The sequence below is a fragment of the Bufo bufo genome, chromosome 10 (genome assembly GCF_905171765.1).
Source record: "Bufo bufo chromosome 10, aBufBuf1.1, whole genome shotgun sequence".
Classification (NCBI taxonomy): domain Eukaryota; kingdom Metazoa; phylum Chordata; class Amphibia; order Anura; family Bufonidae; genus Bufo; species Bufo bufo.
Genome location: NC_053398.1, coordinates 16,412,722 through 16,440,239, shown reverse-complemented (window position 1 = coordinate 16,440,239; position 27,518 = coordinate 16,412,722). Strand labels below are relative to the sequence as shown.

The 27,518-nt window shown below is 43.7% G+C and overlaps 1 long non-coding RNA gene across 1 annotated transcript; it reads left to right on the top strand.

Moving 5' to 3' along the window:
- Positions 1 to 673: 673 nt before the first annotated feature.
- On the top strand, positions 674 to 25,766 carry LOC120981161. Its single transcript, XR_005774634.1, has 3 exons — positions 674 to 684; positions 8,036 to 8,039; positions 24,896 to 25,766. It is a non-coding gene; the product is annotated as an uncharacterized LOC120981161 (long non-coding RNA).
- The last annotated feature ends 1,752 nt before the right edge of the window (positions 25,767 to 27,518 follow it).

The window sequence follows — 27,518 nt, the reverse complement described above, 5'->3', positions numbered from 1 at the left end:
ATTGTAACAATGCCTAAAAGACAAAAATAGGACACGTATTTTTTTTGCGAGGCTACGGAGCGGACATACTGATGCGGACAGCACACATTTTTTTGCGGACCCATTGAAATGAATGGGTCCGCATCCTATCCACAAAAAAAAAAACGGAACGGACACGGAAACAAAATACGTTCGTGTGCTCGTAGCTTTAGTCTGATTCAGGTGAATACACCAGAACCAAATGGATCCACTTTGTAAGATCTGACCAGGCCCAACACTGGTGCTCACATCCGACTGTGGTCGGAACGGCCTAATGGACGTCCATCGGCTCCCGGCCCCAACTGTTCAGCTCCATCTGTCCCGATGCTGGCCGGCTGGGCGTGTCCCCAAAAGGGAGGAAGGAGGAGTGTTCATGAGGAGCGGTAACTACAGGGTGTGGTCTGTATTCATTTAGGGGTCTGGTCTACATACATCTTTGGAACGTCACTCAAGTCTAAAGAGGTTGTCCCATCATTATATAATATTAATTGTATGGATAATAAAAAATGAGAAACGTTTGTCTTTTACAGGCTGAAGAGTTTTTACATTTTTTTTTGTATGGCGCCACCTGGTGTTCAGGACAGGTGGCAGCAGGGCAATCCGTGAAATAGGCTAGGGTCTGGGTTGGCTGCTAGAAGTCAGAGTCGGTAGTCATGCTGCAGTACGGTACATGGGTAGTCAGATGGGGAATAAATCTTTGCTGGTCACTAGAGACCAGGGAACCCATAGCTCAGGCACCCTCATACTAGGGAAGGTGCCTTTACTACCCAGGGACTGCCAGCCATTGGCTAGAGAAGAATTTGGATGCATTGGTCCTTTAAAAGGCTAGGAGTGAGCCCATGATGCATCCTAAGGAACAAACCAGGAGGTCTTAACAACAGAATGCAGGCTGCCGCGAAGACAGAAGAACGGGCCCGAGCTGCAGGTCAGTAAGAGAAGTCGGTTGGGTGAGTACGCAGCGTCCATACCTACCAGGAGTAGTAGTGCAGTAGGCACAGGACACCAGGTCAACATACAGGTGAAGTAAGGACTACATTGTCTTTTGCCAGGGGGGAAGGAGACTGATTCTGGCTGGAGTTGACCCCAGCTGCACATATGCACAGCAGCACCATGAGGGACATAAAAAATAGTCAAAAAGGCATTTTTTTTTATAGAAACACTGTAATTACTTAAAAAAAGAAATTTCAAGACTTGAAAGTGATTCTTTGGATAACCCTTATAAGGGGTGAGACTACATCACCCATCTAGAGGGTAAAAATTGGAAAGAAAGCACACAAAAAGTCGTGACAAAAAGTCCAAACTGTTCTCAAATGTGTCCTGCGTACATCGTCCTCCATATTTGCTTGTGCGTACGACTTGGCTTGTCCACACACCTTCAATAGCTGACAGGTGAACAAACTGTCGTTTCCGACCCCACCCCGTACACATGCACACTCGGACAGGAGAGGACACTTCTGACAGCAGTTTATCTCCTTTGAAATCAGAAGGATGGGGTGCGGGAGGCTCATAAATAAGGACATGTATAAATGTGCAGGGACATAAGTCTTCCCTTTAATATTCCTACATTGTGACGGCTTTATTCATCACTAGGGCAGAACAGACGGAGCGCTAATGAACCAGTTGTCATCGTTTTATAGACATCGGTGCAGCAGGACTGTCGCTCTGATGATGAATTTCTTGCACTAACTTCAGATAAGAATAATTAGGTTGGAGCTGGAGTCAGTACAGAGGATGAATGCGCCATGAATGTGGAAGACGAGGCCTACGTCCGTGCGCTGGCGGCTTGTGCTGAGGCAGTTCTTGTTGTTAGTATTATTATAATTATTATGAGCTCATGTATCATGAGCTTATGTAGTCATGCACATGACCCTCTTCATCACTCCCCAATGGAACTTGTCACCATGAAAACAGATCCCAAGCCAGACCTCCTAAATACAGACCCTAAACCATACCTCCTAAGTAAAAACCCCAGACCAGACCTCCTAAATAAAGACCTCAGACCACACTTCCTAAATACAGACCCCAGACCAGACCTCCTAACTACAGACTCTAGACCAGATGTCGTAAATACATACTCCAGACCAGACCTTCTGAATACATACTCCAGACCAGACCTTCTGAATACAGACCCCAGACCAGGTGTCCTAACTACAGATCCCAAAACAGACCTCCTAAATACAGAACCCAGACCTCCTAAATACAGACCACATACCTCCTAAATACAGACCCCAAGCTAGACCTCCTAAATACAAACTCCAAATCAGACCTTCTAAATATAGACTCCAGATCTTCTAAATACAGACCCCAGACTTCCTAGATACAGACTTCAGAGCTTCTAAATACAGAGCCTAGACATCCTAAATACAGACCCCTGACTAGACCTTTTAAATACAGACCAGACCACCTTAATATAGACCCCAGACTGGATATTCTAAATACAGACCCCAAACCAGACCTCTTAAATACAGACCCCCAGACCAGATTTCCTAAATACAGACCCCAGACCAAACTCTGTAAATATAGATCCCGGACCACATAAATACAGAACCCTAACCAGACTTTTTAAATACAGATCAGACCTCCTTAATACAGACCCCAGACCAGACCTTCTAAATGCAGACCCCAGACCAAACATCTAAATACCCACCCCAGACCAGATCTCATAAATATAGACCCCAGATAAGACCTTCTAAATACAGACCTCAGACCAGACCTCCTAAATACAGACCTCAGACCAGACCTACTAAATACAGACCTCAGACCAGACCTCCTAAATACAGACCTCAGACCAGACCTCCTAAATACAGACCTCAGACCAGACCTCCTAAATACAGACCCTAAACCAGACCTCCTAAATAAAGACTTCAGACCAGACCTCCTAAATACAGATCCTAAACCAGACCTTCTAAATACAGACCTCAGACCAGACCTCCTAAATACAGACCCTAAACCAGACCTCCTAAAGACCTCAGACCAATCCTCGTAAATACAAACCACATACCTCCTAAATACAGAGCCTAAGCTAGACCTCCTAAATACAAACTCCAGATCAGACCTTCTAAATACAGACTCCAGATCTCCTAAATACAGACCCCAGACTTCCTAGAAACAGACTTCAGAGCTTCTAAATACAGAGCCCAGACATACTAAACATCTAAATACCCACCCCAGACCAGATCTCATAAATATAGACCCCAGATAAGACCTTTTTAATACAGACCTCAGACCAGACCTCCTAAATACAGACCTCAGACCAGACCTACTAAATACAGACCTCAGACCAGACCTCCTAAATACAGACCTCAGACCAGACCTCCTAAATACAGACCTCAGACCAGACCTCCTAAATACAGACCCTAAACCAGACCTCCTAAATAAAGACTTCAGACCAGACCTCCTAAATACAGATCCTAAACCAGACCTTCTAAATACAGACCTCAGACCAGACCTCCTAAATACAGACCTCAGACCAGACCTACTAAATACAGACCTCAGACCAGACCTCCTAAATACAGACCTCAGACCAGACCTCCTAAATACAGACCTCAGACCAGACCTCCTAAATACAGACCTCAGACCAGACCTCCTAAATACAGACCTCAGACCAGACCTCCTAAATACAGACCCTAAACCAGACCTCCTAAATAAAGACTTCAGACCAGACCTCCTAAATACAGATCCTAAACCAGACCTTCTAAATACAGACCTCAGACCAGACCTCCTAAATACAGACCCTAAACCAGACCTCCTAAATAAAGACCTCAGACCAATCCTCGTAAATACAAACCACATACCTCCTAAATACAGAGCCTAAGCTAGACCTCCTAAATACAAACTCCAGATCAGACCTTCTAAATACAGACTCCAGATCTCCTAAATACAGACCCCAGACTTCCTAGAAACAGACTTCAGAGCTTCTAAATACAGAGCCCAGACATACTAAACATCTAAATACCCACCCCAGACCAGATCTCATAAATATAGACCCCAGATAAGACCTCCTTAATACAGACCTCAGACCAGACCTCCTAAATACAGACCTCAGACCAGACCTACTAAATACAGACCTCAGACCAGACCTCCTAAATACAGACCTCAGACCAGACCTCCTAAATACAGACCTCAGACCAGACCTCCTAAATACAGACCCTAAACCAGACCTCCTAAATAAAGACTTCAGACCAGACCTCCTAAATATGGATCCTAAACCAGACCTCCTAAATACAGACCCTAAACCAGACCTCCTAAATAAAGACCTCAGACCAGACCTCGTAAATACAGACCTCAGACCAGACCTCCTAAATAAAGACCTCAGACCAGACCTCCTAAATACAGACCTCAGACCAGACCTCCTAAATACAGATCCTAAACCAGACTTCTTAAATACTGACCCTAAACCGTCCATTTTGCTGCTACTGTAAAATGCTGTATAATTTCCACCACATGTAGTCTGGGGTCTGTATTTATTTAGGGTATCTTTTTGTTTAGGGCAATGTTCTCCAACCTGTATCATCATGTCCTGATAGCTGCAGACTGTCAGGGCATGATGGGAGTTATAGTTTTGCAACTACTGGAGAGCCACAGGTTGGAGAACATTGGTTTAGGGTGTATGGTCTGGGGGCCTGTATTAGTTTAGGGGGTCTCCTAATTTTGGAGTGGGATGAATAGGATCATTTTTACAATAGGCCGGGGTCATGTCCTATATAAAGGGTCAGGGTATGAGGTCAAAAATGTTGCATGCTTTATACGCCCCTTTCAATATCTCTGTGATGTCCCTTCTTAAAATTTGGTAAGTGAAGACTTGGCCTAGCCCAAAAAACGGAGCTAACATTCTGGTGGTTGTGGTTCTTCTACCTATGGATGATCTGTCAGCCTTTATAGAGACGTTGCAATGACTACGGAATATATTTACTGATCGTATTAAATGAAGGACGTAAAATCGTCTCCGGTAAGCACCCTGTGATGTGTCAATGGTTACGACTCATTACTTTAATCTCCCAGTCCCAGTCATCAATGTGGTATTTGTGGCCTATGGTTGTCATGGAGATTCCCGGCGATGGGAAATGCAATATTCCTGAAGCGGGAATGCAGGGTGAGGAGGCGGGGGTTAAATGGAGGCTCAGACCCATTGTGTAACTATACAGAGCAGAAGATCCACATAAGATCGTTCAGCCGACAGCAGTCTCTCCCGATCCCCCCATATACATGCATCCTCTGTTCGGCTGAGCATGCATATGTAGTGAGTGGGAATAAAGCTGATGTGTATTCCCCCCTGCACCCCCAAAGGCAGATGTTGGAGGAGAGAAGGATTGGGCATGCTGAAGTTTAAAATGTCCAATCCTTATATTCTTGGGAACATAAGCCACCTGCTAGGTGGTGGCTGGCAGTAGCTTTCTCCATTCTAATATTGACAACACATGCATGCTTGGCCGAGCTGAGAATTCACATTTATAGGAGGATGTATAGGGGGATACGGAGACTTCTCACACTGTCATAATAATAACGCCATACTGCGTTAAATAATACCACCATATAAGACTAAATAACAGGGCCACGTACTGGTGCCACACAATGCAACACATGCCGATGTCATACTCAATTAGCTCTGCTATGTGGTGCCAGTATAATGGTCCTGTTGTGATCGAAGTTTGGTTGAAAAAAATATAATGGAGTGATATGGATGCAAAAATGGGACCGCAGTATGGCTGCCGCTGCCTAAAACCAGCCTTACGTGTCTGCTTTGGAGAATCCCATTTTTTTTTTAGAAGGCTTCCCAATCATCAAGATGATTGCTCATAGGATCTCCAGCCGTCAGCTGAGATCCTGGCAGCAATTATTCAATTCCCCCGCAGTGCCCCCATAGGTATAATGAAGTATTACACATCCCCCATTGAAATCAAACACTTACAGTATGTGTGTGAGACATGAGGGTCTTGAATGGGGAAAAGGGGGCTCCTCTATAAACGTAGATCTTTAGATCTGAATGGTGTCCAGTAGACTCTTCTGCCCTGAGGAGACACTATGAGCCGCCCTAGGGCTCACACATTCATATCTAAGGGGACCAAGTCCATTTAGAAATGTCCATTTATGCACGTCCAGAGCATCAGCTGCCACTAGACCGAGTCAAATTAACAACCCTCTTCGACGTCCCCTCTCCGGTATTGATCCATCTCTGAATAAATCATGCTCCACCCAATATCTGCTGATTTATGGCCGCAGCTCAATTTATTACTAGCCCTGAGCAATCCAGAGGTTAAGAGGTTAAACAATCAACATGCAATTTTTAGTAATTATCCACCCGGCCACATCTGTTATTATTGATGGCAGGTCCCTATAGGGGCAGCACACTATATGTGCAGCGTCTGCTCTCCTGAACATAGATACCCAATGGCATAGGTAGGTTTAGCGTAGGACTGCCTGACCTGAGACCACCTTGGCGGGGGTAGGTTGGCACAGATGTGTTTTGATCAAAATATATTGGCTAAGAGTCTCAGATTTTATCATATCAGAATGAGGGCTTAGTCTATATATAATGCTTGCATCTATTTTGTTAGTGCATCATTATTTTTTTTCTGTGATTTATTTCATAAATGTAGCCATTGACATATTTATTTATCATATCGTGCAGGATGTTTTTATCTTTATTCTTTATTTTTTTTCTGTGACTTTTGCCCAGGTCCATATATTTATCATAACACATACCCTGTCCCTTTAAGGGGCAAATCAGTTTCCCAAGGCGCCAGCATGCATTTATTCCAACATATAGGATGTTAGGCGGTATCACGCATTTCACGCAGTCTACCAGAAACGTCCAAGCATTACATGATCGGCCTATCGCATTATAATACTTCACTTCTCGTGCGGAGGCACTGCAGTAGAAATCAATACATACATCTCTATGGTTCTCATATCTATCTCTATCTATCTATCTATCTATCTCTCTCATATCTATCTATTATCTATGTATCCATTCATTATCTATCTATCTAATATCTATCTATCTCATATCTATCTATCTGCAACGATCGGCCTCCCCCCGGGGCCCTCTCTATAACACGCGTCCCAGGTGTAGAAAATTCAGAGTGGTATGTTGCGGCTTAAAATATCTCTTTATGTGTGTCACGGTGTTCTACCTGGATACGACTGGACCTCAGGCTTTGGCTCCGAAGCAATAAATAGGGGGAATAATTGAGTGATTTGAAGAAATAACTTGAGTCCAGACCTTGAGATGAAGTTCAATAGCAGCTTTACCTTGAATAAACGTTTCTTCAAACTGTTTACAGGCTTTCTCTTGGTTCCAGCAGGCTTTAACATTAAACTGGCAGGCAAACTCATCTCTGCTTTTCTCACTCTGCTGTACTGACAAGCTGACTTGGTAACTTGGCTTCTTCTTCATGCTGCACTTCACTTTTTAGTCGGACTTATCTTCAGCCAAAGAATAGGTTAGAATCCTGGCAGCTCCAGCATGGAGTCTCAACCAGCACAAACCATAACTGCCCCGCCTCCTTCTAGTAGCAAGTAGGACTGGCCCACTTCTGACCAAAGGGGAGGAGAATGTAATGGTGAGTTCCATTCTATCTAACTATAGCTCTGCTGTGTTTGCTGCCACCTGCTTGTGAACCAGGTACATTACATGAACAGTTATACACCCTGTACAGAATTATTAGGCAAATTAGTATTTTGACCACATCATCCTCTTTATGCATGTTGTCTTGCTCCAAGCTGTATAGGCTCGAAAGCCTACTACCAATTAAGCATATTAGGTGATGTGCATCTCTGTAATGAGAAGGGGTGTGGTCTAATGACATCAACACCCTATATCAGGTGTGCATAATTATTAGGCAACTTCCTTTCCTTTGGCAAAATGGGTCAAAAGAAGGACTTGACAGGCTCAGAAAAGTCAAAAATAGTGAGATATCTTGCAGAGGGATGCAGCACTCTTAAAATTGCAAAGCTTCTGAAGCGTGATCATCGAACAATCAAGCGTTTCATTCAAAATAGTCAACAGGGTCGCAAGAAGCGTGTGGAAAAACCAGGGCGCAAAAAATAACTGCCCATGAACTGAGAAAAGTCAAGCGTGCAGCTGCCAAGATGCCACTTGCCACCAGTTTGGCCATATTTCAGAGCTGCAACATCACTGGAGTGCCCAAAAGCACAAGGTGTGCAATACTCAGAGACATGGCAAAGGTAAGAAAGGCTGAAAGACGACCACCACTGAACAAGACACACAAGCTGAAACGTCAAGACTGGGCCAAGAAATATCTCAAGACTGATTTTTCTAAGGTTTTATGGACTGATGAAATGAGAGTGAGTCTTGATGGGCCAGATGGATGGGCCCGTGGCTGGATTGGCAAAGGGCAGAGAGCTCCAGTCCGACTCAGACGCCAGCAAGGTGGAGGTGCAGTACTGGTTTGGGCTGGTATCATCAAAGATGAGCTTGTGGGGCCTTTTCGGGTTGAGGATGGAGTCAAGCTCAACTCCCAGTCCTACTGCCAGTTTCTGGAAGACACCTTCTTCAAGCAGTGGTACAGGAAGAAGTCTGCATCCTTCAAGAAAAACATGATTTTCATGCAGGACAATGCTCCATCACACGCGTCCAAGTACTCCACAGCGTGGCTGGCAAGAAAGGGTATAAAAGAAGAAAATCTAATGACATGGCCTCCTTGTTCACCTGATCTGAACCCCATTGAGAACCTGTGGTCCATCATCAAATGTGAGATTTACAAGGAGGGAAAACAGTACACCTCTCTGAACAGTGTCTGGGAGGCTGTGGTTGCTGCTGCACGCAATGTTGATGGTGAACAGATCAAAACACTGACAGAATCCATGGATGGCAGGCTTTTGAGTGTCCTTGCAAAGAAAGGTGGCTATATTGGTCACTGATTTGTTTTTGTTTTGTTTTTGAATGTCAGAAATGTATATTTGTGAATGTTGAGATGTTATATTGGTTTCACTGGTAAAAATAAATAATTGAAATGGGTATATATTTTTTTTTTGTTAAGTTGCCTAATAATTATGCACAGTAATAGTCACCTGCACACACAGATATCCCCCTAAAATAGCTAAAACTAAAAACAAACTAAAAACTACTTCCAAAAATATTCAGCTTTGATATTAATGAGTTTTTTGGGTTCATTGAGAACATGGTTGTTGTTCAATAATAAAATTAATCCTCAAAAATACAACTTGCCTAATAATTCTGCACTCCCTGTATAACATTATTATATATGCACAGTGTTAAGGGACCTGGAAATAAATATATAGGTGACATACAGGTTAGACCATAAAAGATAGAAGCAAGGTGCAGAAGTGGTAACACCACTCTGGGGTGTTACATACACCCTTACTTAAAACCAAGCCGCCCTCGGCTTGTGCTTAGGATGTGCTCTAAGGGTACCCAAGGAAAGTTAGAGTGCTGCATAAAACTATTTACTATTATTGACTGATATAGCAACGGCTACCACTATGAGTAGGGTGTCTATTCACAGTTTTTCCTCTTGGTAATGACCAGAGAACCAAAAGGTCTGCAAAAAGCGATCATTCCTGGCTTTCTTTTGAGTGGTGTGGCCACTAATACCAAAGAAAGCATGGGGGTGTCTTCACTCTGTAATCCCACCACCATGCAATGAAAGCCAACAAATAGAAGGGTGGCTTCATCCTGCATTCCCTTTCTAACACCAAGGCCTTATAATTCTTTACGCTTTGTCACCTTGATGTCTGAACTGGTAGCTTTTACACATTTTTTTTCTAAGATGGTGCACAGTGCCTTAGGGCACTTAGGAACATATTTTTTTTTTAGTAGTGGGGGTTACCCTTTACGATGTTAGACCTGCTTGTGACTTTACCACTTGGTCCTCCCTGTGTAGCAACAGCACATTATCCCAAAGACACAGCACATACTGGCTCCTTCCCCTCCCAAGTCTGTGGAGAGAACAAGGTTAAGGGCATATACAAATCATACAATATGATACCTAGGCTTTCTAAACTAATACAAGGCAAAGTGGGACCCTTAGTATTCAGTGTCCTCAGAGGCAGTCCATATGAGCAATGAAGCAAGGATGCTAACTATCTGACTAACAGTATAAAGTCCAAAGTCCATTCAAAAAGTGCATAAGAGGTCACATTGTTGTACCCATAACAGAGTCCATGCAATGGGCTAAGGCGCTTAAACGTTGCAGAACGTTAGAACTTTAGTGCAAAAAAAGTCACACTAGAAATCACAAAGAGCTTAGGTACACGTTTGAGTCCTTTCTTTGGGTGCAGGCTTGTAAGTTTGCAAAACTGGAACATATAATGCAAAAAGGAAAAAATGTAATTTGTAATCCACATGAGGTATGTAATCCACAGTTCTCTCACCCTTTAGAAGCAGTCCCTGTTGTGGCTCCAGTAGTCGAATGGATGTTTTTTTCTTACAGCATGACGTCTCCTTAGATGAGGGACCTGAAGTTTTCCTCCTGGGTCCCATACTTGAGGGCGCAAAAGTCCTTCATTAAGCTGCGGGACATCCTCATCGCTGTCACTGCTAGCTCTGCTGCTCTCTGCAGCTGTAACTCCGGCAGAAACTTCATCTGCGACCTCCTGGTGGCCTTCTGTGACATGACTTTTAATTGGAGGATCACCCTCTTCTGGTGGCTTTTTCCTGGTAGGTGACCAATTCTCCGGACAGCAATAAAGAATAGACCGATGGTCTTTCATAGCAAGAAGCTCTGGATTCGGTGGTGGTTCCGAAGTGCATGGAGCAGTATCAGTGGATTCCTCTTTATCCTCTCACACCTCGGGGCAGCGCTCCTGTTTGGTGGGCTCAGGCTATACAGCAGCAGTAGTAGTAGGTAGGCCCGGAGATTTCTGTAGTGGCCACAGTGATAATGGCCACAGACTGGCTATTCTACTCCAGCAGTCAGGGGCAACGGTGGTAACCTTCGCCTGGCAGATGGCCTGCTGCTCCCGACCGGAGGGACTGGAAGCAGTGTCGGACAGGGGTACCTAGGGCCTACCTGTAAAATTTATTTTGGGGGCCCACCGTACTTTACAGTCGAATATAATAAATAATTTAACACGTTTTTTATATGAACATAGGCTGGTTGAGGTGCTGTACATTGAATATATGTATATAGTGCAGTAAATCTAATGTGTTATGTGCCACTTGTGCAGGAGGTGGGAGACTAGGGGCCCACCTTGCTCAGGGGCCCACCGGGGGATTCCCCTGTACCCCTGTGGGCCAGTCCGAGCCTGACTGGAAGTCTTCTTTGCTGTTGAAAGTCCCTAGTGGCAATGACAATGGCCACAGGGCAGTCCTTCTCTGACCCCATTACAGCAGTAGTTAGAGGCATGATGCATATGGCTGCAGCTGCTGATGTTTCTGGTGGATCTCTGCGGTCCCAGTGAGTGTAATCCTCCCTGTCAGACATGTCTTTTGATACCCTGTACCAGACTAGAGGGGTCAGCGTAAGCTAAAATGCAATTTAAGTACACGTTGCTATGGGCAACGGCAGCAGAATTGGTGCGTGGCTCCTTTAAGAGTCGCTGCAACTGCTCAATTTTGGGGAATATGATGCTCTGGCAGGCAGATTATGGCCCCTAACAGTCTCTAGCAAGGTTATTTTTCCCAGCAGTACTCACTCAGACCTCTGGACATTGCTTCTCAGGATCCAGGGAAGAAGGAACTGTATTTTCCCTTTTCCAAGATGGCTGCCGTTTCTACTTCCTGTAGGGGCACAGTCGATTTCTTTGTCCTCCTGGAAATTTGTACTGAACACTTTAGTTCCTTCTGCTGCAAGAATGGTTCCTCTGTGGAGGCGGGCTGTTTGGTTCCCTCCCCTCTGCTGGATGGATGTCTTCCTCTCAACACACAATGCCCAAATCCAAAATGGCCGATTAACCTCTGTTTTGCCATAGTGCTGCAACTGATGCAGATTCACACTCTCCAGCAGTAAGTAGATGCAATACAGTTTCTTGTAGGGGGTTTTACAGATAGAGGGGGCCTTCAAGGCGCAAAAGTAGATCCTGTTCCGTGACGCCAAAAATTGCAATGAACGGCCTCCCCCCAGGGCCCTCTCTATAACACGCATCTCAGGTGTAGGAAATGCTGAGTGGTATGTTGCAGCCTAAAATGTCTCTTTATGTATGTCACGGTGCTCCTACCTGAATACAACTGGACCCCAGGCTTTGGCTCCGAAGCAATAACTAGGGGGAATAATTGACGGAGTCCAGACCTTGAGATGAAGTTCAATGGCAGCTTTACTTTGAATAAACGTTTCTTCCAACGGTTTACAGGCTTTGTTTTGTTTCCAGCAGGCTTTAGTATTAAACTGGCAGGCAAACTCAACTGTGCTTTTCTCACTCTGCTGTACTGACAAGCTGACTTGGTAACTTGGCTTCTTTTTTACGCTGCACTTCACTTTTTAGTCGGACTTATCTTCAGCCAAGGAATAGGTTATAATCCTGGCAGGTCCAACATGGAGTCTTAACCAGCACAAACCATAACTGCCCCGCCTCCTTCTGGTAGCAAGCAGGACTGGCCCACTTCTGACCAAAGGGGGGGGGGGAATGGAATGGTGAGTTCCATTCTATCTAACTATAGCTCTGCCATTTACGCTACCACCTGCTGGTGAACCAAGCACATTACATGAACAGTTACATAACACTATTATAAATGCACAGTGTTGAGAGACCTGGAAATAAATATATAGGTGACATACAGATAGAAGATAGAAGCAAGGTGCAGAAGTGGTAATATCTATCTATCTATCTATTCATTATCTATCTATTATATTTCTATCTATCTAGGCACGTTAGCCAATATCACGCATTTCACACAGTCTACCCGATATGTCCAAGCATTACATGATTAGCTCATTTCATTGTAATACTTCATTTATTCTGCAGAGGCACTGCTCACTTTCTCTGTCTCTCTCTCTATATATATTTTTTATTATTATTATTATTATTATTATTATTTTTTTTTTAAATATATTTATATTATATAATTTTCACTGGCGATGACCAGCCCTGGTATTAAGGCTATAAAATTGTTAACCGAGTGACTGTCAGTTCTTGAGATTTCTATACTTTATTAACAAGATCAGATTTTCTTTGTGCAACTTTGAGCGCTGAAATCTGCTGAGTGAGCAAAACGCGCCGCCCATCGAAGGAAACACTGACATCTTGTTGTTTTCTCCCCGCTGGGTTTTCTGGTTGTCAGTTCTCTTTGTTTCAGGAAATATTGTGGTTATATAGTTTTTTATAAAGAGATAAACCATTTATCTTTGATAGTCGGCCTGGATCCTCGACAGGAAAATATCAAGATATCAGCACAAATAATAACACATTCATCATGGCTGCTATTTAAAGAAGCCCCATGTGGATTACTCTGCCGTGTGCAACCTAATTGAGACAGATATCTCGAGATCACCTGCTAGTAAATTGGAGATATCTAATAGGGGGAGAGATTGGGTAATTGCTGATTTAACCGTTTGTAAGTCAATTAAAAATGTATCAAGACTTTCCTAAGCATGGCGAGCCTTAGGGCTGTATTACACCAACAAATTATCTGACCAATATCTGTCCAATCAGACCAATAGATAATCTGCTGGTGTAATACAGCCCATACTGTTGGTAACTGGTCCCTTTAAGATGAACAGGCCGGAGAGAAAGACTTCTGAAATTGTAACCCTATGAGAAAATGACACTGAAGGTCGATCAAAGGCTGAGGCAAAATGAAAGGGGGACAAACAATCACTATTGAGATCATTTAACCCCCATTCACATTGCATATTGTCGGCAGCATATCCCCAGTTAACACAGGGTGATATGCTGCTGACAAGCAATGGCTTTGGGTGCTACTTCAATAAGTGATAACCCTATAAACGAGTGTTTTGCCTTTTCATCAGTCATCAGAGGCACATTTACATGGGCCTAGTATTACGATCATTTATTCCCTTTTTACTTTGCATATTGTTGGCAGCACATCCGCTGTTTACACAGGGTGATGTCTTGGTGACAAGCAAGGGTATTTACTGTGTGTTGCATCAATATGCATTCACCCATCAAACAAGAGTTTTATACATTTGTCAGGTCATTGGCAGCATGGCCCAACAATTACGATCATTCATCCCATTTCACTTTGCATATTGTTGGTAGCGTGATGTCCTGCTGACAAGCAAGGCTTTTGGTTGCTGCATGAATATGAAATCACCAGACAAACAAGCATGGTATTCCTTTGTCGGGTCATTAAAAGCACTTTTACATGGCCCAATTTATTACGATCATTCATACCCCATTCACTTTGCATATTATCTGCAGCTCACCCCCCCTCCCCTTCCTTTAAACAGGGTGATATGATTCTGACATGAAAGGTTTTTGGGTGCAGAATCAATATGTAATCACCCAATAACCAATGTTTGTCAGTGATCGGCAGCACTTCTGCTTGGGCCAATCATTTGGACAGTTTGTTCCCGATAATTGCCCAGATCCCCAGCTGATATCAATGGGCCGTTAGGACACTGGGTCATTCAACGTTCTACTCTCATGTGGGCCAACAGACCATTCCAATGATTGTCGAGGAAAATGTAGATTTTCAAAAATGCTGGAAATATTTCTTACTGTTTTATCGTTCAGTCATTGTATGTCCCAAATGGCAACCTGATGGCTTTACCGCCAGGATACTCATGGTGACAGCTCTTCCCCCCCCAAAAAAAAAATGGGAGGGAATAAAAGTGACTATACACTTTAAATTGATGTCAGCCAAACCCACTGATTTTATCAAGACTGGTTGACCATCTAATGTTCATGGGACCTCAAAGCTATCCCCTGGAGGCAGAAGTTAGGGGAGAGAATGATCGCCCAGCTGGATTACAACATGCCCAGTATTTTTTGTTCTCGGTGAGATAAGCCACTGCCAGAGACGTCTGGCAGTGGTTCTACCCATTTAGAACATATCCATGACTGGTGGACCGTGGGTAGTCGAGAGAGCTAGCTTCTGGCCGAATGAGCAGTTGCCTAGGGAAAAGGTAGACCAAGTTCAATATTTTATATTTCATTTGATGGCATCAGAAAGTCTTGAAGATGTTTCCACCATTGACTTTTCCTACTTCTAGGTCAAAGAACACCGCCACGTCTCTGCTATGCAGGTATACTCATTAGAACAGGGTTCTCAGGAAGCCTCAACTTGAGCCCTCACCAGAGGTTTCCCAGAGGAAAGCAACATCAACACTTTTACAATAGAGAAGGCAAACCGATTGCATCTGTTCAAAGCAGTAACCCTATGTGAGCCAAATTATAGCACTCTTTCTTGAAACAGACGGAATACCCCTTTAATGGTCCATTCACACATCTGCAAACGGGTCCGCATCTGTTCCGCAATATTGGGAAAGGGTGCGGACCCATTGATTCTCAATGAGGCAGACTATGTGCTCTCCGCATCCGCATTTCCGGAGCGGCTCCGGAAAAAAATAGAACATGTCCTATTCTTGTCCGCAATGGCGTGGGTGCCGGCCGGGTGTATTGCGGATCTGCTATTTGCGGATCCGCAATTCACCACGGACGTGTGAATGGACCCTAAGCGCTCGTTCACACGAACGTTTTTTGCATTTCGTATACGGGCCATTTTTTTTCTTCCATATACGGAACCATTCATTTCAATGGTTCCTCAAAAAAAACGTAATGTGCTCCGTATGCATTCCGTTTCCGTATTTCTGTTTTTCCATTCAAAGATAGAACATGTCCTATTATTGCCCTCAAATCACGTTCCGTGGCTCCATTCAAGTCAATGGGTCGCAAAAAAAAAAAAGGAACACATATGGAACTCCGTATGTCTTCCGTATCCGTTCCGTTTTTGCGGAACAGTCTATAGAAAATGTTATGCCTAACCTAATTTTTTTCTATGCAATTACTGTATACTGTATATGCCATACGGAAAAACGGAATGAAACCGCAAACACTACTGAAACAAAAAACTGAAAAACGGATCCGTTAAAAACGGCCCGCAAAACACTGAAAAAGCCATACGGTTGTGTGAACGAGCCCTAATTCTAACCTTTCACCCCACTGACTGAAGTGACAGTCAGTAAATGCAGAGCTGTCAGCGCCCGTCCAGTCATGTTCTTCGCCTCAGCGAGCGCTCGGCTCTTCTCCATCAGCAGCTGGACGCCCAGATGATATTTACAAGCTAAATTCAGTCGCCATCTGCCCGGCAAACCTTGGTGTGTGCTGCCCTCTGTTGGGAGACACGGATTTTGTATGATTTTTTTTAATAATGGGAGATAAGCGTTGTCTGCAGCCACATGTGACGGTTATCTAGTGGAAATAAAGGATTGGACAGTTCAAAACTCGATCCCTTCCACCTTTGTTTCATGTAGAAGGGTCAGTTGGGTTCTCGCAGTCCCCAAAATCAGTGGGATCTGTACGGCCTGGAAATCTCTGGAATAAATGGCTTTTTTTTTTTTTAGAATACGCAGATTGGGTTATAATGGTAAAATGGCGAAGGAGCGGCTGAATGGAAACTGGACATCCCTGGCGGTATCAGGTGGCGGCGATGGGCCGCCTACTGTATGTGACATGACATTAAATGACTGGTGACAAATTTAACTCTGCTACATTTACATATCTAATTACTCAACAGTCCATGTACCGCACACAAGACGCCGTTACTGCATCTCAGTCTATGACTTCTCCCCTTGGGCCTCGATGATTGGTTAGTAAATCCGATTTGTGCGCCTCTATGACAGGTGATGATGTATGAGCATAGCGCCCGGTCATCTATCATATGAGGCTGATGAAGGGCCCCGTCCTCCGCCTGAGACCCCTTCCTCTTTATCCGACCAGAGTGTCAGTAAGACAAAGACCTAAAGCCCTTAAAGATACAGGAGCGTCTGTAAAGAAGATTAGGTAAAAGATGATTATTATTTCACAGAGACATCAGGGCTCGGGGATATGGGGTGACCAGGGGATGAAGGACAGGACGTCCGTAAGCACCTTGATGTGTACATCACTTTAAAGAGGACCTCTCACCTCTCCTGACATGTCTGTTTTAGTGAATACTTGCATTCCCCATATGGAACATCAATTCTTAGGACTCTCTGTTGTGCTATTCCTCTATTATTCCTACTAGATGTTTATAATTGGATTTCCAGCACTCTGCAATTAAAGGGGGTCCGACACCCGGCACCGGCAGCGAGCAGGAAGAGAGAAGGCACATGCACACCGTTCATACAGCTGATCGGCGGGGGTGCCATGTGTGGAGGAGCTCACCGCTGCTGTCTATGGCAAAGCAGAGCAGGAAGGGAGACGGCACGTGCACATTGTGGGCGCCGTCTCCTCATACAGCTGATCGGCCCGGGTGTTGGGTGTCGGACCCCAGCAGATCTGATATGGATGACCTATCCTGAGGAAAGGGTCATCAATATTAAAAGCCCGGACAACCCCTTTAAGGTCCCTCTTTGGGTGTTACCAGTTAGGGGGTCCCTCCCTCCACAGTCTGACGCTGGCAGCACCAATTGGATAAGGTCAGAGTGTGCAGGGACACCCCCCTAACTGATAACACCCAACTGGACCTTGATATCAAACTGTTGGATATTCAATCGAAAATTTCTAGTACAAATAATGGATTCATGGCACGCCATAGTCATAAGAACTGACGATCAAAAATTGTTACAAGGGGAATGCAAGTAGTTACTAAAACAGACACGTCAGGAGAGGTGAGAGGTCCACTTTAAAGGAGGACATACTTACATACCAGAAGTAAGCCAGTGGAACCCATTGATTTTGGCAGGACCAGCTGACTATGTAAGGTAGATGGGTCAACCCAACAAGAAGAAAGATCGGGCATGTTGGATCTTAACAACAATGAGAGATAAGTTGCCTTTGAAGGGGTGTATTTCATTCTTCCCATTGAAAACACATGCATGCTTGGAGGAGCCCAGCATACATATGTATTGGGGGAGTCCAAAAAGGATAGCTGACCACCACAAGCACAGACAGTAATACAGGGGAAACCAAGAGCCAAACATGATAAAGCCTCAAGAAATGTATTGGTGTCGAAGACCACAGAGAGCATCTACCTTTCTGGAGGACCCATCATGTCCATGCATTACACAGACAGCTCATTGACATCATGCAATGCTATGTTTCTCCTGCGGTGGCGCTGTGAAGAAATTGAAGACTTGCTGCCAGGTTTCCCTCCAGATTGCAGCTGATCGCTGAAGATGGGACAGCCTGGAATTAGCTTACTTTTGAGAATTCCTTCTAGCAAAAATAAAAACAACTGAATCACCAAAAGAGGAATTTTCCATTGTACCTTTTGGGAAAATGGAAGCCACAACTACACAAAGCACCCAATGATCGATCGCTTCTCCATATATTGCCTCTAGGGTAGAGTAAGTGACTACATGTATAATATATGCAGAAGCCATTGCTGCAAGGAAGCCATAGCCACCAGTGTTTGAATGTAAAATCGCAACATGAGCCCCATTCTATCTCTCACCCCACACAGCCAAGAAAGTCCCCGTTTATGCAGATTTGCATGTGGCCTACCTCTTTCGAGGTCCAGTAGATGGGACAGTCCAACAAATGATGGGACTGTTGGCAGTTATGGGACACCAATTGAGAACACTGCCTTCAAAGAGGTGCAATATCTCCATGGAGAGCAGATGCCTTCAACAAGGTGAAGACTATGGTTCCTGAATATCATAACCTATGGTTGTGCAGCCCCCTCTCGTGGCCATAGAGGTGCATAGGGACGATGAACCACATTTGGGACAAGGACTTGTGTTTGTGGGGAAGGTGGGTGGTTACGGGTAAGGAACATGTTGATATGTCTCCAAGTAAATGTTGGTAGTCCTCAGTTCAAGTGTTATTCGTCACCTGCTTCATCCTCGCCATTGTCCTACATACATTGATCATTCTTATCCCATTTTGAAAACATTTAATTCTCCATATATAAGCTTATTAATTATTTCCAGCTTCACGCACTTTGTTTGATGTATTAATCATTCTCTTCTATGTCCCAAGGTGTATGTAGGGAGCAGCTTTGAAGTGTCACCTCCTTCTACTGTGCGGAATGGAGGAAAAGACCCCCCGACAAGCTTTGAAGTAGGGATTGGAAAGCCACAGATTCTATTGATCTTTTCAGCTTTAGGCATCAAAATGGAGCCGTGACTCCTTTAGAAGTGTTTCGTAGATATAGGAGGGTACACATGTTTCCTTGTTTTATGCTTTCCCACTTGGCGTCTTTCCACTTCAGATCTCGACTATTCGTGAGGTACATTCTTAAAAGGGATGGCATATTCATTAGAATGTTTTTCGAGCTATGGATGGAGAAGAGCTGAGACTGTCAGATCCATGACACTCATCATGATATGATGTGTTGTCATGATGCTAAAGAAGGTAGAGTTACATGACACATCTTCAGTTGAAGAAACTATGACTAGGTGGGAACCTACAACACATACATGGGGCGTCCAACTGTAGAAAGTACTTAGCTTACACATGGTGGCCCAGTAATTTGTACCTAAGATGACCAACCATGGTCTGGATATCAGGAATCTAAGAAGGTCAAGCTTTTATCCATCCCTGATTTGGAACCATGGAGAATCCATTTAAACTCAAGGCGCTAGTTGGCAAGGATCATCATAAAAACTAGATCACAAGTCAGATATTCACCAGTTTGTCGAATGAGAACCCAACTTTAAACTCAAGCATGAAAACAGGGCTAATTTTGGAGAAGATCATTCAAATAAGGTCAAGAACACATATTATATTGGGTAATCGTTAAATGAAGACCAACTTTGCATCTGAAGACATGCTGGGTGACATGGTTGGCACAGTCATATAGAAAACCTACTGTCTAGGTGGACTTGGTGAAGTACGAGATATATTGTCACATACTGTAAATGAGTATTAAATTAGTTTTTATTAATGTCTCATCTGAAATAATTAGTGACCAGTAGATGAAGTAATTAAGACCTTCCATCACGGCAGCAGATGGAATGATCCTTACATTGGGTATCACCTTCTCATAACAACGCCAACAGCAAATTTTTAAAGCTGGTAGCTCAGTTTATTTACCGTCATCTAACGGCCTTCTAACTCTGCCAAAACACATTTCTCATTTGTACTCTGTATGTTGTAACTGAGACATGTCCAGTAAATTTCTTGCAGAGCTCCTTCTGCACCCACACATTGGAACTAATGCACTGAATAAGGACCGATCTGAGCCGTTTCCCTCTCCATGGTCCACAGATCCACCATGCATGGGTGTAACTGTAGCCACAGAATGTCCCATGGGGTCCAGAGGTTAAAGGGGCCCAATCAGGCGTAAGAACTTTGTAGCTTTTTGTGGGGTATAACAATATGGTGGCTTTTTGCTAAAATGTGGATTTTCTGGTTCTATGATACATACCTTTAATTTCTGCTACTTATGCTTCTGTTTTAATTTTCTTACACTAGGTGGTGGGGGCCCCATTTTTCTATGGTGCCCTATAAATTATAGTTACGCCTCTCCCACCATGGCTTGCTTGCATGTACTGCTCTGCTTTCTCTTATCAATAGATGCATGTTTTATTTGATTTAAATAAATCTTAAAGTGGATATAAAGTTTATAAAGCACATGTTTAAAATACCCTGGTTGGTATTTTCTGGAACTTTCTGGGCCTTTTTACTGTTTCTGGAGGACCCACATTCTTGCATCACATAGAAATCTTTTTGGTTTCAATTAACTTTGTTTCCTTGTGGTGGCGCTGTAGGAGAATCAAACACCCACTATGAATGTTCTCCAAAAGATTACCACTGCTCGCTGCAGGTCCCCACCATCAGCTTATTGTTACAAGACCCTTCTAACGAAAAGGAATTGCAAAAAGTGGACAGTTTTGTTTGAGTTGCCAAAATCATTACCATGAGCCCTAATTTCTGTAATCAGTTCATCGATGGTATGGTTGTAAGTATTTCACTGATCTTCTGGGGCCAGCCAGACCAGGCAGCCTCTCCACACAAATGGTGTACCTATCATGAAGGCAGGCCATGCCATGGTTCCCATGGAAGTAGACATGGGACCCACCAACTTGACTCTACCCCAGATATTGATTTACAATGGAGTGGATTCTCTGCAACACGGACTATTTGTGCAACATTACTGGTCTTGAAAGAAGAAGAAAAAAAAACAGGACCGGGGAAAATATCTAGAGCAAATGCTCATATGAATGCTCGTTCTCGATATCTGCCATGTGTTAATATGCTGCTAATCAGCCAACAAATGAGTAGATGCCCGCTTGGTGGGTCATGCGCCACCAAAAATCATTTTCCAGCACCTCATCTCCACGTGTAAAAAGGGATCTGGTGGCGACAAACAAGGACGTTATATGGGGATGAACAATTATAGTAACGATCATTCATCCCCTTAGAGCAGCGATCATTGCTGCATGTAAATGAGGCAATGATGAGGAATGTAGTTCGCTCATTCTCGATCATTGCCCTTAGGTTCACAAAGTATTCATAGATGTGCAGATAACCCAACCGCCACAACATATTAAAGCCAACGCCCATAATCTGCACAACTAGAATAGCGATATCTTCAGTTCTGTTAAGGCACAATATGGCGATTTTTTGCTCCTTCAATTATTTGGCACTAGTTGTCGTCGTGGTCATATGGCTCAGAGGGGAGACATCAATGTTAAGATGGGCGGGGGGGGGCGTTCAATTGCTGGACTCTTGAGCAATTGTAGATATTTTTATCCAAATTTTTAGCATCCCCGAAGATCTGTCATTTTGATTATTGAAAGTGGTCGTCAACGGGTATGCCCACATTCAAAAGATCATGGGGAACGACCGAAAGTGGTCGTGGCTATTTGTTTTCATTACCACGACAATTGGCCACCAATTTCCCATGTGGTTCAATACAAAAATACAACCTGAATTTTGTCATTGGAATTTCCCCCCCCCCCCCCCCAAAAAAATAGTTCCAGTTGCAAATAATCCCCGATGTTTGTTCATTGCCTGACCTCGTAAAAATGTGCAACAGATCTTACCAATTTGGGGCATAACGGGGCAGGTGCTAGTTGTCAGGGTGGACACCAAGAAGCCTCTCTGCATTGGCCAATGTACTGTATTTGGCAGCAACCTCAATCTTTGTCACCAATGGAAATGTAGTATTAAATAACAAATTAATTCATTTGTTAACTGATATATTAATATAATAGGTAATTTTCAGGTTCTATTCCATTACGGATAATTGAAGCTTTTATTCAATTATTTGAAGGGAAACAATACACTTGCAGCAATATTTTTCCCAAAAAATAGCAGGTGAAAAATGATTGACCTCTTCTCAACTATCATTCTACATGATACAATAATACTCATTGCACAGAGCATCCCTATATAAAAAAATATCTTAGCTCTGGTCAAGTCTTTCCATCTACAGCCAGATAAATAATACAATTTTTTAGATGGAAATGGAAAACGGCGCCTCTAGTGGCCAAATAGGGTATGGAAGAATTATAGACTCCATGAAACACCTGGGGCTATTCATGTTTATTTGATTAACAATCAATACAGCAAGCCTTTATTGCTTTTCACAGAGTAAATTGTCATAGATGACCTAATGACCCCCTGCCGAATCTGAACCATGCCATAGCGGCGTTGTGTGGTCCAGTGATGCCTGCTTTGTTTTGTAGAGGTGTTTCTATTGCCCGTACCTATCCAGATGCAACGTGACCCTTTGTTCAATTGCACACCACTCAATGTATTATTTTGGACGGCAGCTATAGCTCGATAGATAAAAATCAATCAATTGTCTTACAAAAAAGTCTCTCTGTAGCCCTAAGCTAGCCACTTCGATTTTACACCTGGTCCAAAGTCTTGCACCCCCTTAATTTCCATAATATCAGATCCCCGAAGACTGCTCAGCCGCCCCAGATACATGAAAACAACTCCGATGCAATAAAAATGAGCTGCGATGGAGTAAGATTGGACTAAAAGCCTCGTGTGTTCGCAACCATGCACTCTAATCAAGCGATGTTAAAAAGCACATCATCTATGGCCTCCTGCCATCGGTGCCCCACGGGACCTGCTCTATCTCTTGGTAAAAAAAAGTAATTGAATCATCTAGATTGTGATAGTAAACCTATTAATCTGTGAGTTATTCTCTAGAGATGTCTCGGGTCTTTCAAGAAATGCTCAATGAATGAGGAAGCCGTTGACAATCACCAGGCGTTCCCATTATTTTACAATTGGCAGCAAATAGGTGCACGACTCTGGCACCTAATATCATTCCACCCGGCGTACTATCAATTAATCGTCATAGTATGAACCGGTATGGAAAATCATAGCACTGACAATCCAACCCAATGATACATTTGAATACATTAATCCTTCTAAAACCTGGAAGAGGTCCACCAAGAAGAAGAAGATCTACAGTAAATCACAACCTGATAAACACCTAAGAATAATTCTTCTCCAGACCCCCCTTAGCTACAGACCAGGGAACCACAGACAAAACCTCGGGGATCTTTTGTCTGGTAGACACGACGAGAATGGTGACAGCTGTTGACAACAAAGACCCCTTAATAGGCTGCCTGTAATGCCTGCTATCCCCCCAATCCTTCCATCTCTACACCATTCTACTTAGCTCAGGAGGATCATCTTCCTTATAGTCAATACACATTGTAAAACCAGTGTCTAAGGGAACATAATCACGTAAATCTCATCCCATTGTATCCCATTCATTGCCACCTGGAGCACAGCATCCTCAGTGGTGGTGGACCTACAAAAGAAGATCTATTGGGAAGAAGAGAGTCATCTCACCCTTCAGTGGACGTCATGATGTTTCGGGTCCTGTGTCTTCTCCAAGAGGGTCCCTAAGACTGGGTCACTTTAAAAGATCTTTGGGAAGTCCTTCAGCGATGACATAAGACGTCTCTAATAATCCTCAGAGTTCCCCCACCAAAAAACAAAAGTAAGGAATTGACTACTCAGAGCACCTGCCTGTGTAGAACGTCTCTCCAGCATCCAGACCTGAAATGACTCGAGGGCTTGCACTGCCACCCCTGGTGAAGATTGTGCTCTCTTGGCTGATGCCAAGGGGGAGGTGGACTTGTGCGTTTGCTTTGATCCTTTGCTTTCTCCTCTTCCAGGAGCACTGTGTTGACCTGCTGCTAACTAGAGCGGGATTGGAAGGTTTTAGTCTCCTAGCAGTGGATTTGCAGTCTATCCCTCTCTATTTTAGGCAGGGCTGACATCACTCGCTGTTACTCCTTTAATTCCTCAGCCTTCCCTAAGAGCATGCATAGCAATAGAGATCTCACTCCGAGCTGGGAATTCTCTGCCTGTGGTTGAATCCATCCTACTCAGCATCTAAACATAGAAAAAAAGGAACCAAGACGCGCTCACGATATTTGCATTATTTGTGCTTATTTTATTTTTACAAAAAAAAATTAAAAACTGCAACTTTGAATAAAAAAAAAACATAAATAAAAAATAAAGCCATTAAAAAAAATAACCTTAATTTCAGGAGATTCCAAATTCTGTTGCAGTTCGTCGTTACATTGTATAACGTAAGCTTGGTAACATTTGGATATGCAAATGAGATGAAAAGATTTTGTCAATTTTTTTTATTTAAGAAATACAAAAATATAATATTTCTACTGCAAATTGTAATAATTATTGGAGTCATATATGTATTATGTTATAAACCGTTGGTAGACAACCCTAATTTGGGCAAATGTTGAGGGGCGCCATCAAGGGCTTCCAACCAGGATAGGGACCTCAGGGTAGGTCATCAGTATCTGATAGGTGGGGGTCCGACGCCTGGCAGCCTTGCCAATCAGCTGTTTGAAGAGGCCACGACGCTCCCTAGGCCGGTGACGTCACTTTCATTGGCCCCTTGGCCTAGGCAGCCGCTATCCAGTGGGCGGCGCTGTGCTTGGCGAGCTGTGAGGAAGCCTTGGCGCGCAGCGGTACGCTGCAGCCAGTGATGCCAGTTTTATGATATCAATTCCTTCTCGAACTGGAAAGAAAATTATTGGACCCATGTCTAGTGGAGATTTAACATTTTTAAGTTGGGTATTGGTTCTCATTGAAGAGACCCAGTGGGTAAATGGAAACGTATTCTCGTGCAATGCTCCATGGGAAAAAAGTACGCAAATGAGCTCTTGTCGATCAAAGCTCCTCAAAATGGAAGAGCGACCCATCTGTAGACAGGGGAATAGGTATTTGTTTCTTGTAAACAGCTCTTCTTTCGTCCATGTGGTACGTTGGGGCTGAGCTGCAATACCAGACGCAACCTGCGGACAAGAGTGGCGCTGTTTCTAGGGGGGGAAATACACCCCCTCTGCTTCTCAGATCTTAATAGAATAGCAGATGTTCAGTACTACACACACCAAGCCTAGCCTCACACTGGTAGGTGCCCTGGAGCCCTAATTATTATACCCAGCAAACCTCAAGCTTCAGCAAGAACACATCTGACTCTCCACCGGAGTAACATAAACCTCTCACTTCTTCATAACTGTCCGGCTGTGGCTATAGGGTCAGGTCAAGACCCCCAGCTGCATTGTGCTCCAGGCTACACCATCCCCCCCCCCCACATGCAACATTCATACTCAGCATTTTACAGACCTAGGGGCACGTTCACACACAGCTGTCAAGGTGCAGTTATATGTGTAGAGGAAAAAAATGAATGCAGTTTTGCAGCACTTTGCAATGCAGTTATGGTTTGGGAAAAAAAAAAAAAGATTTAACACATTTCACCTGCAAAAATAAAAATACCAGCTGCATAGGTCTGAATACACACAGGGTGAGATTTCTTGCAGATATTTCTGCCCTTGCTATACTTATAAATGGGGTTGTTTTGGCAGCAAGCACCTGGATCCGACCACTGGTCCTCTCTTCAAAGGATGACGGTTTACCCGGGAATCAGCTAGCAGGTGAAGGAGCTCTACCTGTCTGTTTATGGCTCTTCTAGGGTTGTAAGTTGAAGGTATATATTGGGAATATCCCCTGTTGTATATTTCCAGCACATACTTCCGATATATGTCACTGAATAGCCGCACACAGTGGCCAACTTCAGTCAATGGCCAAAATGTTTTAAAATGACATACCGCTTGCATCCCAAAAATTAAAGAGGCGTTCTGGTAACTAGAAGCTATCCCCTAGGTGGGGGTCCGACCGTTGACTCTTCAAGAAGGGGTATTTTTTTTAACTCCATATAGTCATAGAAGCAATTTGTTTTTAGAATGTTTGGCCTTTTTTTATTTTCATACAATTCTATACCACTGAAAATTAAATCTACAGATTTGTCTGTCCTTTTACAGCAGTCAGCACGAAGGATAAGACCTCCTAAATAGATAGATCACCCATTGCCAATTGAGTGCTGCTGTAAAGGGGAGAATGTTATATGCAAGGTAATCCTCATGATAATAGTAGGCATAGAATTAGGGTAACAGCATGGCAACTCTATTGTTTCCTAGATAGGCCTGGATAAAGAGGCCCATAGATGTGCATTGCATTGTTTATTATGATGTGTGAGGCTCTAATGGAGTCACTACAGGCGGTTCTCTTTGGTTGCAACGATGGACTGACAGTGACCTAAGCGAGATGGTCCAGATAAGGAGGAAGTTAAAGAGCCAGGACAGGAAGTAGAAGACATGGAGTGACTGTTAAAAAAATTCTAGACAGAAAACAAGCCACACATAAAAAAAAAAATATACAAATGACATAGCGAAATTGTGACTTTTTGCAAAAAATCTCAGGCCCCTGCAAAGGCGGCCACATTCAGTCACCTCTTTTCCTACAAACTGGCGTCAAAATGTCGCAATTGCCATGAAAAATGTCACACATCTGCCTACGTCTCATTTATGATGCTCTGTAAGACATTTGATAAATTTGGTCTCAACTTTCACCACTTTCATCTCCAGCTCTAAAGGTTAGTTATGGCGCAGAGAGATAAATCTCCCCCAATGATGTAGGAGACAATACCGGTGGCAATAAGATTGCAGGAGGCTCCGCTGATCCTGTTAAGTATACGACAAAGGATATGCAGCAGGTTAAAGCGACGCCGAGCTAATACAAAGCGGAATCCCTATTAGCGCGGTAACGGTGATTGGTGCATCCATTGGTGAGATTGTAATGACACCTAGTGGTAAAGCTCCTTAATGAACTTTGAAGGAAATCTGTCATCACATACCCCTATGCACTCGCAGTGTTGGGGTGGCAGAAACTGGCGTCTCTGCCACGAAAGAGGACACCAGTATGATAAAGGGAATATGGTAGTTATGGATGCATCTGAGGAGGCCTCTGGGGACATGATTCCAATGCCAGAAAGGGTTCCTTTAAAGGAGTCTTCTGAGACTTTTATAGCGATGACCTATCCTCAGTATAGATCATCAGTATCTGATCGGTGGTGGTCTGATCCCCGCCAATCAGGCGTTTAAGGCAGAAGCGCTGCTCCCTTCTCTCTGGTCACCAAGCACATAGTATAGCGGCTGCGCTTGGTATTGCACTCAGCCCCATCCACTTCC